General features: G+C 35.6%; 1 protein-coding gene across 2 annotated transcripts in view; it reads right to left on the reverse strand.

The window, feature by feature from the left end:
- Positions 1-16,818, reverse strand: part of ASCC3 (activating signal cointegrator 1 complex subunit 3) — a 248,206-nt gene that overhangs the window by 165,256 nt on the left and 66,132 nt on the right. The gene's annotated exons all lie outside the window — the stretch shown is intronic.

The raw sequence follows: 16,818 nt of genomic DNA on the forward strand, positions 1-16,818 counted from the left end.
AATTATAACCTTTTATTTATTTATTTATATTTTAAGATTAGCCAGATTTTTCCCCCTGTTCTGCTCCTGTCAAGCCTACCCCAAGATGTGGATTAACCCAACACTATGTGAAAAGGGACCAAAGGGCAACAGTGACATTTTGTTCCAAATATCCTTTTCCACACACCTTTACTCAACAGTTTTATTTTCTTTCTATCAAAGATTTGTATGCAAGAGGGAGCAAGTTCATGTTGTCTCCACTCAGGTTTTTTCAAGAATCAATGCAAATCACTGATATGGAAGTATATCAAGGGTCAGATGAAGAAAAAAAGGCCTTGGTTTAGCTAAGATGCTGATATTAAACAGATACTGCATTAGAAGCCAATTTTGTGACACCTGTTTACAAAATGCCAACTCAAACACCAGTTCATTTGCTTGCGTGCAAATGTGATTTCTTGAAGTTTGCCTTTCAAGTTTACACTCCAGAGAAAATTATGCTAATATTAATGATAACCAATGTTGAATGTGATTGTAACAGACCTGCAGCAAGATTTCCAGATTTCCATTCACTAAGAACTAGTATCCCCTTTGGATTTCAGCAGGATTCTTCAAGCAACAAGAGGAAATATCAACAGTTTGTTGTTGTAATGAAAGGATCAAATCACACAGAGTTCCACAGCAGTCTGTGCACCTCAATACCACTGCATATTTTAATTAATAATCCTAGTAACTGACTACAGATTATATCTACTAAACATTACATTGATATGCTGGACAGAGCTGTAGACACATTGGAGGATAGAGTAAGAAACTTAAAATGTCTTAAGTTAAAAACCAGATGCATTAATGCATGAGTCAGTCATATAATTTCAAGATTCTACACTGAGGATAGGATCTATCTTACCTGATAATTTACGAAATCGCCCTCAAAATTAGATGTCTAGGCTCCCTCTAGCTGGTTCATTTCATACATCCAAGTATGAATCAGCCTTAGAAGTCTTTTCTCTATTGTATTCTCCCTACAAGTCTGTGCAACTGGTTTAGACCAGTTGTCTTACACTTACATGGCCAAAGCCAAAGTAGATGAATCTGACCCTTAGGAATAATTATCCAACAAATGTAGGATGTAAAACAACTGGCAAAGCAGTAGCTGGACAACAAGAAGAAAGAGAGAAGATCAGTGAGCACATGAACCAAAAATGCTCTGCTGATGCAAAAATTGAAACCTTGGAGCAGAGATGCTGCTATTTGGACATGCTAAATAAACCTTCCACTCTGCTCAGGAGTGTTGTAGATCTTGGGGCAATGCATTATGTTCTGGGTAACTTATTTCAAGAAGCAAAAAATGAGAATGACTAAATATAAATGAAGCATGACCTTCACAAAAAGTTTAAATAAACTGATACTTAGCCTAAATAAACATGTCAGAACAGAGATTAAAACTGCAAGAGAGTACAGAAAGCAAATAGTGGTGACTGGGGAAAATAGGTGAAGAAAGTAGTAATAAAATTTTATTAGCACTTAGGTTGAAAATAGCTTTCCATTTAAAAAAAGCAAAGCATCTTCTAACAATGAAGACGGGTAAGCCCTGAAGGAGATTTACCAAGAAGTTTAGGAAAGCTCCATGACCATAAAAATGAAATTAGAGCAATATTTATCAACAGTGAAATATATGTATTACACTTGTTTTCTCAGAAGGACAAATGAGATTAATTCTCATACTACTTTGTATAGTTTTAAGATCAGCTTACAAGGTAAACAAAAACTTAAATTAAAAAACACCTTTCAAATTTCAACTATAGGTTACTTAAATAACTATGTATAACATATAGACTAGATAATATATTCTACTCTATATTAGTAATTTAATATGCTACTAATAAATACCCTGCTAGTCCTGCATGCAATAATATAAACTAATAGGCACTTCATGATAAAAAAATGTTTGTTATAATTAGAAAATATTACATATATTCTAATTTTATTGTAAATTAGACAACATTTTATTATAGTTATTGCATGTAATGTGATTCTTCAGCATTGGAGGTGCTTAAAAATTTTTCTTTGATGTAGTATAGAAAAAGCTGTATTCTAAATGCAGACAAATTTAGTATTATTATCTGTAATATGTGTAAGCATTAATTTGAAGCATGATGTCTGGGGTTTGTTCCACAAATAAATAATGATAAATGCTAGACAACCTAAGATATTCTGTTATGTGCAAAATGACAGCTTAGATGATATACACTCTCAATTGCCCTGATGCTATTTTGCAATTTACTTGTATTTTCAACTGACCAGAAGCAGTTAAATTTGAAAAAGATCCAAAAGAGGCAAACGTTCCCTGAGCAACATGTCCTCAACTCTGCTCAAATAAGCTATCTTTTTGCAGAGGAATATTCACTCAGCAGGCACAGCTGTTATTCTGCAATTTTTACATCTAAATCAAAGATAATTGGACTTCTGAGTACATTTAAATTGTACTCCGGGAAAAGGGTCTAACTTAATGCATCATTTGCATTAACTATAAAAGACTGCATTTTCATCCTGTAAAATTTACTGTGCTTAAAAAAGTATTTGGAAGTGCAAAACAGTTACTAAGTAATTTTAAAGACTTGTGGACACCTTTTGCACAGAACCTTTTCAACTATAAAAGGCCATTAAACCAAACAGAAGTAAATCATTCCTTTAAATTCTTCATAGATGAAATATTAATTGGTAATAGAGACTTTTGAAAATTACTTTTCTCCAACTTCTACTGAAGATCCTCAGTGACAAAAATGCCCGAGACAAAACCTATAGTATTTTATTGGTGCTTTTAATAGGTTCATTAGTTAATCATATGCAGATGAGCAGTTAATTCATACCACAAAGTACTTCAATTTCAGATTCTCTGATATTAGTTTAAGAACTTAAATTGAGACATTCGTTATTGTTACTTACTGAGATTCATTGTACTTCACAATTTAACATTCAGATAGTGTATTTTAAGAATTTTTAGTCTTAGTTTTACATATAAGTATATGAAAAGAAAAATGCTCATTAGCATTTCATCACTAGGAAAGAAAATCTGAACTTCTTCTGACAAAATGTCATCTTTAATGATTACACAGGAACATTCTAACAGGAAAAATAGTGTCTAAAATGTTCCTTGCTCATCTTTTACTCATACATGCAGTAAATATCAGATAGGCAACTCTATCAAAATAGACTAAGTTTGATTTTCACAGAATTACAGCAAGGATAAGGCTGGAAGTCTCCTCTGGAGATGTACCAATCCAATCCACTGCTCAAACCAGGGTCACCTAGAGGAGCCTGCTGAACACTGCATACAGACATGTATCCAGTATCTCTCAGGTGACACTCAAAGGCTTTGAAGACTGCACAACTTGTCTACACAAGCTTTCAGTTCTGACCACCCTCACAGGAAAAAAACCCAAAGTCTCACATTTACAGAGAATTTCCTGTATTGCAGTCTGTGCCCACTGCCTCTTTTGCACTCACTGGAAACTGCTGAGGTCTGGCTCATTCTTCTTTACACATAAATACACAATGTACTTGGATCACATCTATCAGAGCTTTTTCATACTCAGACTGAATGATCCCAGCTTGCTTTGCCTCTCCTTAGATGTTAGATATTCTATCCCTCAATAACCTTCATGCCTCTTTGCCAGACTTGCTCTAGTATGTCCCTGTTCATCTCATAAAGGGGAGCCCAGAACTGGACCCAGCACCACAGATGTCTCACCAGGGCTGAGCAGAGAGGAACAGCCACCTCCTTTGAGCTGCTGGCAACATCCTTCTGAAATGCAGCCCAGACTGAAGGGGATGTAGCTGGCTTATATTCAATTTGTTTTCCATCAGAATATCGATTATTTTTCCTGGGAAGCTGCTTTCCATCTGACCAGCACACAGCCTGAATGGGTTCATAAAATTACTGCCCCACTCCTGTGTAGGACATGGCATGAACTCCAGAACTTCATGAGATCTCTGTTGGCCCATTTCTCCAGCCTGCCAAAGTCACTCTGAATGACTATGCAACCATCTGATCTGTCAGCCACTTCTCCCAGTTTTGTACTATCTGTAAAATTGCTTTGTTTCCTCACAGAGGACCAACATGACTTTTCAAAGGTAGTCAAGAATGACCTCATGATAACTTTGATCAGGTCCCTCAGGACTTGTGGGAAAATATCAGATTGCTTTAACTTATATCATGCTCATTTTGTCTGCACGTTCCCTAAGTTGACTTTATTCCACCATGTGTTGAACTTTCCTTCTCTAAATTTTCTCATTTTTCTCTGGGACTTGGGATTGCTGAAAGCCAGGCCTAACAATAAAGACTGAAGAAAAGAAAGCATTAAGTACCTCAGCCTTTTACATACCTTTTGTCATAAGGTATCCTGTTCCATTTAGCAGAAGTCTTCTCCAATTTTTTCTTTTGCTGTATGCTAATAGAAGCCTTTCTTGCAGCCCTTCACATATGCTCCTGGACTTTTTCTTACCTAATCCTATCCCTTCATGCTCAACATGCACAACTACAACCCTTTCAGGTCAACTGTTCCTGCATCCACCTCATGCATGCTTCCTTTTTATGCTTGGTTTTCATCCTGAAGGTCTCCTGACACTCTTGTCTAACTTGCTAATCATCAGGATGAGCCACTGCTGAGTTTGGGGGCACAGAGAAGGAATAAGAACTACAAAGGATTGCTAGAGAGTTTTAAAGTCTGAAAGACTTTGAGTATGCATCCAGCTTAAAAAAATACTGAAGTAGCTTATTGAACTCATTACTATCACTTGCTAGGTCATTTACAATGGAGTGTAGAAAATATTGCTGTAATGTGCTGCATTACATATAATACCCTTATACACAATGCAGTTTCTGAAGGACATTAAGTGAAGACTCCAACTCAAGAATCATGCTGCATAACACAAAGGTATTGAGCTAACTGAACATATTGCAGCTATAAAACTGGATCTATAATTTCTGTATATGAGCACACAACTGAATTCTTCCCTCTCTCCCCCATCCCAATGCCAAGGTTGCCCAATCAGAGTTACATTTATCTGTTTTGAGATGTAGCAGTAAATACAACTTGGCAAGTATAAGATAGGCTGAAACACAGTAAAGCAAGATCAAGTAAGTAGGAGCAGCAGCAAGGATATCTTGTGCTTAGCATTGTGCTTTTGACATGAAGAAGCAACATTTGGTTTTCACTGCCACTGTCTTAAGTATTTTCTTAAATGACAAAAAGCCACAGGAAAACCAGCACACATCAAAACTGTTGCCTATGAAGGCACAAGGAACAGTCTTAGGTCTATTACTGAATCTTCTGTAAGGTAACCACCTACCACTGGGGTCTCCATATGCAACAGCTGACTAGTCAACACATGAGAGTCTACACAAAGCCATTCAAATATCTTTAAGCTCAGAGTCCATAAGACTGTGATATACATATACATTTATATATGTATATATATATATATATATATCTCCCATTTTAGTTGGGGGTAAAGGGAAATAAATAATATAAAAGGAATAGCAAGAATAGAAAGCTCAAAGGCAGCTTCCATTTAGAAGCTTCGTCATTCCATTGCAGAAGTGGGAGCAACTCAGCAGCTCCAGCCAGGCTTTCTTGTTCCTGCAATCACACATCTTTATTACACAGAAGCCTCTCTGATGATGCCACTACATTAAAACATGTCACTCAACCTAGCTTAAAACATGACAGATACTTTGCAACTTATGTGATTCAGTTGTCAGTGGATGGTCACATCACTGCAGCAATATATCTAAAAATCCATCATGTCAAGACAGAATTCGATTCAACTAGTCCTAGTCATGCACATATAAAAAAGGGCCTTTTAAAAAGTAATATTTTAATTACAAACCTTTAATTAATAAAAAATCAATTAATTACAACAGAGAAAGGAAGGTGCTGAACCCTCAAAAAAAGACTAAAGAACAGCAGTCCTCTCTCTTAAAGTTTGTATGTTTTTCTACTTCCAGAAAAACTTCCACATTGTTAATATCTGTTATATGGAAGTAACAGATGCAATTACCTAAGAGCAATCTTATAGAGACACAAATTTTAAAAGTGTTTACTAATTTGATATTTTCAATGCAGTATTTTTAACATTTCACTTCATATTCACTTTGGCAACATTATGCCACAATGAATTACGATGAATAATTGACAAACAATTAATTTTGACCTCGATTAAAACAGACACGAAATGTACTTTAATGTCAAAAATCACATGTATTTTCAGTGCAATTTGAATTTAAATAGCAAATAGGCAGAATATTACCAATAATCATTTTTATACACATAAAAAAATATTTCAAACTTTTTAGTTAATACTGTTTACAAAATATTTGAAATTACATATTTGTATTTAATTTTATTACAATAATAAGCAGCCAAATTTATTTGAGATATTAACTAGAAAGCTACCAAATCAGATATTCCAATTTTCAGTACCTAACTTGTCATGTGTGTCAGATAGCTCCACTTGAAAAATTAAGAAATCTACTTGATTCACCTGTAGGTGACACTGTTGGTCTTAGCCATACAACCAAAGAGCAATAGCATTCCCACAGTCTGGAACAATGGTGTTTCCAAATCATAAATCTTTTTTTTCCTGTTGTTTTTATACTTGTATGCTAGTACTTTTAAGTTCCATTGTGTCATGGTTTAATCCCTGCCAGCAACTGAGCCTCACATGGTCACTTGTGCAGTTCCCTCTGGTGGGATGGGGTAAAAGTGAGGCTTGAGATAAAGGGTTTAAGAGGTAAAGCACAAGCTGTGCACACAGGAATTCAAAGCAGAACAAGGAATTCATCCACCACTTCCCACTGGCAATAGGTGATCGGGGATCCATACGTGTAACAGTGACTTGGGAATACAGATGGTCCCTCCAAACATTCCCCCTTCCTTCCTCCAGCTCTGTGGAGGAAGCCCTGTGGGATGGGATGGAATGGGACATCCCTGTGGTCAGTTGGGATCAGCTGTCCCAGCTGTGTCCCGTTCCCAGCTCCCTGTGCACCCCCAGCCCCCTCGCTGGTAGGGTGGGGTAAGAGGAAGAAAATGACTTGACTCTCTGAAAATGCTGCTCAGCAATAACAAAAACACTGTGCAATTAACCCTGTTTCCAGCCAAAATGCAAACCACATAAAAAAAATGCAAAGCCCATACTAGCCCTTATGAGGAAAATTAACTCTATCCTAGCCAAAATCAGCACAAATTTTAATATCAAACCTCTGCAGAGACAGTGATTTAAGTAAGTGCATAAAGTACAGATATATTAAAACTGCATATACTTTGATAAAGCCTAAAGTATGAAAAAATGTGCTCACTGGAGAGGAAAAGGTAAAAAGTAAGAGTATATACCTGTAGCAAGGGCTATTCATCCAAATTGAGTATTTGTTCATTTAAGTGCTGAAGTATAATGCCATGTTTATCACTTACAGGGGAAAAAAAACCATTCAAAACTTCTGGTTTTAAAGCAGTTTTTAAAAACTTCTAGTAGCCAAGTCAGGCATGAATATAATTACTTCAAATAAAAGGGAGCCAAGAATCCAATTACAAAACAATCCCACCTTATATCCTTTAACTATAGAATATACAAAACAATTTTTTTCTTATTGTTCACAATGCCTGTAATTTCATCTGGCATCATTTCAACTAGGTTTTTTACTGCTAAACCAAAAATTAACTCCCACCTTTACGCCCAATCAAAATAGAGATTTTAGCCAAGTGAGTCATAGCAAAGAGTGCCAGACAATTACACCCTTTATCATAGTAAGTGACATTTGACTATTAATCACAAAATAAGTTAGTCAAAGCCTGCACTAAATTTCTAAAGATTATGCAATTACAACAAGGAAGTAGGCATGTTAGCAAAATAAACAACTGTATCTGTCTATTTCAAAAGTAAATTATTTCAAATAAAATGTAAATGCTTGTCTGAAGAGTAGTGATTCTTATTTCTGAAGCATGGAAGACTGATTTTAGTAAAATCTGTCATAAATGCAGAAACTAATTTAGCTCACAGACAGCACCTTCAGTTCCTTATAAAGGACTACTATTTTTTATTCAAACTGCTACTGTTTGATGAGGTACAAGTACTTTGCCCCACTGGCAAAATCTTAGCTGTCATAGGCACATATATTAATGGAAGAGTCATCAATCAGAAGGCCTTCCAACAATTTCACTAGGGTTCTGGAAGACTGATGCCAAAAAAAAAAAAAAAAAGGAAATACAGTGCTCAAAGCATAGAATGATAGTATCAGCCTGAGAAAGCAATGTAGATGTTCCAGCAGAAAAAAAACAACAGAAACAATGCAGACAACATATCAATTAAGCAACAAGCTTATTAACTGAACCCATTGGAAGAATATCCAGCAACCTCTATACAAGTCAAACTTCATTTATTTCCTAATAGTTTTCATCATCAGAGACAAGCAAGAATTCTACATGTGACATCAGAGTTTACTGCCTTTATTTCTGAGGGTTAAAGAGTTCAGTTGAAGACTTAACATCACAGGCCCAAAGTTACCTCTCTGCTGTTTAACATCAATATTTTTCACCTGCTTTACTATTTCCCTAAGTTGGTGCAAGGAGATAAGAAAACTGGGAAAACAATAGCCTTCATAAAAATGGCATTCACAGAAAAATTCCTTCCTTGTCTTTAAAGGTCAGGAAGGACACTACAGTGCTACAAAATTGAAAACTTATTCCTGAGGTGAGCTAGATGGGCATATCAGCATCAGAAATGAGCCCAACCTGCAAGGAAGTGGGCTTCAAATCTATGTATTTTCTCTAGCTGCAGACTGTATTCAGTGCAGATTCATCTAATCCAGGTTATATCTTCCTTTCCTTTTGTTATTTCCTATTTTGGATGTCTGAAGAGAGTAACCTTAACTTTTTTTCCTTCTGCTTATTCGTTGAAATACTTTCATGATTCCACTTTCTCCCTCCAGAAGCTGAAAAGAATGAATTTAGCCCAGCTGATTACTTGAGTGTTACTGGTCACAAATCCAGTGTGACTGCTGTCCACTGGGAGTGTACACGGCTTACTGGTGCAAAGACTGCCATGATCAGAACTTTAAAACACATCACAGCATTTCAAATCTTGCAGATGTACAAAGACATATTCCTTTTGATTATGTTTTAATTATCTTGCTTTCAGAAATAAACACTAATTAAGAAATACAATTAACATTTACAGAAAAAAAAAAAATTAACAGTCTGTGGCATGGCATCAAGACTCCTTGCCTAAAAGAGATCCTGGAGAGTGGATTTTTTAAATACAGTTTTCTCTGAAGATAGCATGATCAATGAAGCAGGTAGCAAAATTTTATTTTGCACACTATGAGAACCTCTGAAACAAAGGAAATATATATGGAAGCAGTGTGAAGTGGAGGTGACTTTGGGACACAGAAACTCTACTGTATAAAAGAGATTTTGATCCTTCTTCTCGACTCAGACCTCCACTTTAGCAAAGATTTCAGTTCTAAATATTTCAGTATATTTCTCTCATTTAAAGGTTTAACCTCATTTAGAGAAAGAAAGACTTTTTTTAGATTGTGCATAACTTTGAAAATTCAGAAGAAAGTTTTCTTTCAGCAAGGTTGTACTAAGGAATATTCAGGAAGTTCTCTCAAAAGAGAGGCAAGTCTCTTCTTTCTTTCTTTTAAATTAGATTTTGATATGTTCCTGTCCCAGTCCAAATTTTGATCAAAAGAGGATATTCTGCTATTGAAATCAGGGGTGTGCATAGAATCCAGCACTACTTTACATTCTAGGCATACTGGAAGAGGGAATATTAACCAGGTTAAACTCTGTTTTTGAAATTAACAACTTGAAAAGCAGAGGGGGTTTCAGTATCTGTGAGCTTTATAATCTCTGGATCACTTCTGAAGGCCACTTCATTCAAGTTTAATTCCTCATACCAAAAGAGATTTGTACATTTTATTGTAGCTAGCATATCCAAAGCACTATTTTGTTCCTGGAAGGAAACAGACTGGCATCTAAAGTCAACAGTAACGCAGATGTTTGCAACAACTGCAAGTAAAAAACCAATGACATGCACTAGGAGATGAAGGCCATTTAGAGAGGACTAACATCAGAATAAGTGCTTACAGGGATGGACAAAATATACTGGATAAGCAAAAAGGAGATTAGACAGTGACAAAGCACCAAGAGACACGAAAATAAAATAGTATGGTCTTACTTCAAAGACACTTTAGGTTGTATATTCTATGCAATTTTTCAATGTTAAGTTCTTCATATAATTTTCACAAAATACTGTGGTAATACAAATGGGATAGCAGTGGACAATATCAACCTTTAAAAAAAAAAAAAAAGGTGTTCTACAGTTCATTTCTGCTCAAATGCAGCACAACACAACAGCCTGTGAATTACTATTATGAGAGAAGAGCTGTTGATATTCTGAATTAAAACCATTCATAATTCTTGTTCACATACTGAAACATTTTGTATGAGTATAGTGATATGCATGTCAAGATGACATCATCTTTATTAGTCTAAAGAATAGATATATCATGTACTTACTGTATGAATAAGAAAATTCACAGTATATGCATATTAAGCCTCTAATAGTGGGCTTTGTATATCTATAAAGCAAGAAGCATGTACATAGCAGAACATCACAGAATATAATGGTCTAAAATTGAATAAAATATACACAGGAAAAATAGCAGGAATCATCCTCACTATTTGCTTTCACTTAGAAGCATCTCTATACCCTATTAAAATACAGGAAATGAGAAACAGTATATGAAAAAAATAAAGCTGTAGATGAGACAGCAGGCACCTCAACTTTATAGCCCTCTTTTGCTTCAAATAGTTTTGGACTTGATTAGTTTTATACTGCAGTTAAGAACTTGAGAAAAAAGCATTATTCCATTTTATTAGTATCAGATTCCAATAGGGAATAAAGCCTTCATGACCTAATATCAGGGTCTATTGGCTGACAGAATCAATCTGAGTGATCATCCATATTACTCAGAGGTCCTGATGCCATTTGTTGCTCTCAGAACTACTTCCCTATTCAGCTCTGATGCTTTTGTGGTCTCTGCTTCACTTCTCACTTCTGTCTTGCCATCAAAAGTACAATTAATCAGCTAATCTTTGAGATGTCAAAATACATTCAGTCCTTCAGGCTATTTCCTCTCATCAAGAAAAGCATTATTTTCAGTAATCAGACAAATGTATTTGCCAATGCAAATGCAACTTACACAAATTCTTCTTTCATTTACAACACTGCTATTTACAAAGACATCGCCAATACTGTTGCATTACTGGTGCTCTTCAATCAGAATTGCCCTTTTTTCCTAAACTACTTATATACCTATATAACTACTTATATACCTATTTCAAGTATAAACAGCTGGGTAAAGTAAAATAGAAGAACAACCAGCTGATAAAATTTGCAGTAAACTAAACAAAATTTACTTGGAGTTTAAATACCAAAATTAAATTGTCAATGAAAGCAGTAACTTTATTTAAAAAAAAATCTCAAAGTAAAACTAACTGATCTAGAACTAACTGTGGTAGTTCAACTATTGCAGCTGGCAGATGCCCACCCAATCACACTTACTTCTCCTTTCTTGGACAGAGGGAGAAAGTAAGATGGAAAAGTGTATGGGTCAACATAAAAGACTGAGAGCTCATGCACCAATTACTGTCATGGGCAAACCAGACTTGACTTGGAGAAAACTAATGCAAATTAAAAATAGAGTACAATAGTGAGGAAACAAAGCCAGAACCTAAAAACCTCCTCCTGATAGGCCTCCTTCTCCCCAGGCTCAACTTCACTGCTTTGCTCCCAAGTTCTCTACTTCCCAGGGATGGAGGTTATAGTCAGTCCATAACTTCATCTCATACACTCCTTCCTCATACTTTTTCCCCACTCCATCACAGGATACACCTTCACAAACTGCTCCAACATGGGTCCTTTCCACAGGCACAATTCCTGCCAGGAGCCTGTTCCTGCAGGAGCTCTCCATGGCCACCTTTTCCCTTCTGCACACTGACCTGCTGCAGTGTGGGTATCAGCTCCACCATGGCCATCAATGGGCTGGGAGGGAATCCCTGCTCTAGAGCCAGGAGCACCTCCTCCCCTCCTTCTGCCCTGACCTGCATGCCTGGAAATCATTCACATGTTTGAACTGTTCAACAGGTTTGGCACTTGGCAAATTAAAGTGGTATCTTCTCTAAACCTATGAAGGATGGTTTCTTAGCAAAAAGTGAAGATAGTTTTCATATAAACTGTGAGCAATGTTAAGAATCAACTCTGAAAGCAGCATGACTTTATACAGGTAAATAAGAGAGAACAAATACAACAGCCAGGTGCCCATTTTCTAAATGACAGTGCAAGTCAGTTTTAGCAGGACTTTCCCTACTACCCAGACATGACAGCAAAAAATGTAAGCTTTGAATACAATTTCTTGAAGAACATCACAGAACTTTTTAGAGTTCATAAAGAATGAATGAGATTTTTTGTTTGCTTGTTTGTTTGTGTTTCCTTTGTTTTGTTGTTTTTTGTTTTTGTTTTTTTTTAATGGGTAGATGCTCCTATATTTTTCCCACTTCCTGCCTTCCTTAAGGAGGAATGTTTTAGAAGCACATTAGGTTGAAACCAGATGACTAAGGTCAGATAAAGCTTCTGATTTGCTTTTGATACACCTTTCTTTATTCAGACATGAGATTAACTTTTATCAAGTCTATGACAGAATAAAGACAGAGATACGTGGAGTCCTGCAGAAACCCAGGAGTTTTGGATTGTCTACTTCTGTGACACCTTTCAGGCTCATGTTGACAGGCACAGCCTTGCAGTTCAGTAAATGCACACAACTCCTTCTGTTGACCTTGAAGTACTTGAGTACTACGTAAACATTACAGAAAATCCAATATGTTTTAAATCAGTAACCTTTTGTTCAACTAATTTTTTGATCAAGAAGAGCCGTAACAAAAATAGAAATGCTTTTCTTCTAAGAAAAAATAACCTACATTCCTAAAGGGTTAAAAAAAACATTCAATAGTTCCAAAGTGGCAGAATCAGGACTATTCACAGAATTACAGTTTGATTCATTTTCTCATAATATTTATTTAAAAGACAGTAAATTCCTTTTCCTGCTGTCTCAATCCCTTTAACTCCAACAATATGAGATGAAGGAACAGAGAGATGTAGAGGTTTGTAGGCTAGGGAAATTAGCCTGCCTTCAAAACTTGACCAGATTTGTTTCCAACTACTACATAATTTTAGCAACACAGAAAGCACCTGTGATCTGGCCTTAACACTAATACCTATCTGTAGTAGGTAGGGCTCATGACAATCTGGCACTCTTCAAAGCAAAAGAAGATATCTAAGACCAATAAAAGTAATTCATTTGTAACTGCAGGTCTGAGGCACAAAATAGAGCAAAAACATTATAGAAAATTTATTTCAACTTCAAAATGTCAGTCTCATTATATGTACTTATTTGAGTTAGAATGTAAATTGTTGACAATGATTATACCAAAACACAACTAATACAAAGCTGCTGAGATACCAGTTCAAGGGTGAGAAATAGTCACACTAACTGAAGATGCAGTAAAACATCAAAATGTTTTCCTCAATGTAACTCTCCTTAACAGGGTAACTTTCAAAAATTAATTTTTTTAGTTTATAAAGGTGAAAGACACTTTGATAAGCTTTTACTATAATATGCCAAGGATCATTATTTCATGCTATGTAGGCATGAAACATTAAAAAGAAATTATGTTCTATATTTTTTGATGCCCACTAACTTTGTGTTAAGGCCAGAAGGCATTTTTGCACTCTGCAGAGGCTACCACTGCTTTGCACAAGTTAAGGCACAATGCCACTCATCCATCAGCTTACAATACACTGTACCCAGGGCAAGGTACTGCTTTCAGACTTGGTGATTACCTTATAAATCTATACTGCTCCAATTCCAGATGTATTCTCCAAACTTTCAAAAGATAGCTATAACTACATTGTACTTGTTGCAAGGGCAAGGTCACACCATTCTATGTTTCTATGAAGGGAAATTGTCTCAGTTTTAACACACATCCCACATGTTAAACTTGTAACTGTGGCTTTCAATGCATAAGAATGTGGAGAGCAGATTAGAAGACTGACTGAAGAATCAATAGAAACCATTTTCATTTTTCTTTTTAAGGCAGTTTCATTATTGGTAAAATCAGAAATAACTTCTTTTAAAAGATTATGATTACCATAGTAATGTTAATGAATGTTCAATAATGGCATGGAAAATCATATAATGTAAAATACTTTTATGAAAGTATGGAGCAGCAAGAAACATGGCTACCTGGCTACCTTCTGGACAGGTATAAATGACAGCATGGAAAGCATGGAGAGAGTTATTGCTGGAAAAATGTGCTATAGACCTTTCTAATTGGAATTTTTCAAAAATATTTAAAAGATCCTATTCTACCATAAAGGGAATGAAAACTCCTTGTTACCTTTTTGGCTAGCATTTATATCCTTTAGAAATATTTGTAGAAAAAATAGAGGTAGTTCCCACATTACATTAAGTTCCCACAGTACATTAAGGGTGCATTCTTGGGAAGGGAGACAATTACCAATTTGTCAGATACAGCAATTTTTCCTCATCAGGATAAGCACAACAGCTACATGTAATAACTTAAAAAATACATCTTACAATATACAAAGGCAAAGTAGGAGGGATGAAGAAAGCAGGATGGAAAGGAAGCAGAAAAAATTATCAGAATTGTCACTGAAGCACTACTTCTAATACCTGACAATCACTTTATTTTTACATCTTTCATTTTGACTGATTTGATTCACCTGAGGACAAAAATAAAGACAGTGAAAATCCAACTGCTGAGAAAACAGGCAGAAGACAACTGTCACAGGAAATATATATCAGGCCTTCAGTTGCCTGGAAGTACCAGCTGAGATCTTCTGAAACAGTTATCCAACCTGAAATACCAGCATCTACTTCAGCTGATGATCCCACTCTCTGCCTTTTACTCCCCATATGATATATACTGTCCCTGTGTATATAAATGGTGTGCATGCATCTACCTGCTGCAGAATTAATTCTTGCAGGAAAAACTACTTTTCTGTTAAGCAAAGTACTTCATTACTTATACTACTAAAGGCTAGAAAACAGAGCAATGACTGGCAAAGCAAATCTGAAACTATAAAGAAAGCAGAAACACCTATCAGAGTATTCCTTTCTGAGAAATGTATGCATTAGAGAGGCTGACAAGTAAAATGAAGTTTTGAAGCAAGAATCAATTTCATACAGGGTAAAAAATGGTGAAAGAAATCTGCTTGGATGAAGTGGTTTTAAGTGCCTAGTTGAGCAAAGAAAGCTCATGAGTTTTCATAGAAAACAATATATGTGCAGAGCAATAAGTAAGATCCAGCACAAGCTACTGCTCATTCCTCAGTTTATAATATGCTACCCATTTGCTGGGCACTTTGTTATGCAGCAATAAAACATTGCACACTGCTGGGCTCCAGAATCTTCAAGAAGAGTAGCAGCAATTATACTGGTAACCCTTGGATTTGCAAAATCTCTCATCCTCACTTTCTATATTTCTGATTAATCATAAAACTGACTAGCTACAACAAAAAAGAGAAACCAAAAAGTTGTTATTGCACTGTCCTAGAATTTTAGCCTTCATATTTTTTTCCTTCTAACCTTTCAATGTTCTGAAGACCAAAGACACAAAACTGAGCAAAAGCAAAACTGCAATTAATCAACACAAAACTATAGTTTCTTTGAAAATGTAGGAACTGAGTTTTGGATCACAAACATAATGGTTTCCAAATTTTTCTCGAGACCATTTTTCTTCAACTTCTATTCTCCTCAAAGTTTTGAAACTACAAATACAATTCAGATTAGTGTTTCTATACTTATGACATACATAGGAAACTGTAGAAATCCCTTGAAGGTAAATTTCAGGCAAAAAAAAAAAAAAAAAAGGGAGGGGCGGTGCCTAATTTCAAAGCAATGACATGAGTACATAGCAGGAAAAAAAACCAACAAGCTCCTACCCACATCATCCCTTTTCTATTTCTTCTTGATTTTCATACATCAATCTGCTTTAGCCTCTTCTCCACAACAAAATTAAGAATTATGCTAGCAGTGGCATGTTGGACTGAAATAAAAGAGCATGATGAAGCAGATAGTCTTCCTACACTCAAGTTATTAATATATACAGAGTATTAACTTGGAGGTACTTAGTAAGTTCCCAGTACTAGAGTAATAAATTTCAGCTTGTTAACTATTTTCCATACAAATTTTTTAATAAAATTTCTTTTGTTCCCTTACTTTTTTTACTGGATGTGACAGTACTAATAATGAGGCAAGATTGTAGGAATTATATTGTTAACTAGAAGAGCAAGCATAAATAGCACTTTTCCATTCTACATTCATTCTGCTCATCCAGTTTTGTCCTTGCATTCACAGCAGGCTTTTCTACTGTCACTTTCAGTTTCAGTAGTGATTACACATTATCTCTTTCTATTAAAACCATGATCTGCTTGATTATGTGCCCTAGCTGAAAAGTACAGTGAAAACAGGAAGCAATTTAAAATGGTAATTTGGTGTACCTAAATAATTTCAATTACTAAAAGTTCCTACCAAACCTTTTTTTTTTGTAAACTCATATTTCAGGTAAATGGTGTTACAAAGTCACTCTGATAAAGTACCAGTGATTTTACTGTCACTCATTGATACTGGTTTGCTATTTATTTACCACAGTATTGTGACTATGTATCAATATGTATGCATATGCATCTCCTAATTGC

This window comes from Oenanthe melanoleuca, chromosome 3 (genome assembly GCF_029582105.1).
Source record: "Oenanthe melanoleuca isolate GR-GAL-2019-014 chromosome 3, OMel1.0, whole genome shotgun sequence".
NCBI classification, from domain to species: domain Eukaryota; kingdom Metazoa; phylum Chordata; class Aves; order Passeriformes; family Muscicapidae; genus Oenanthe; species Oenanthe melanoleuca.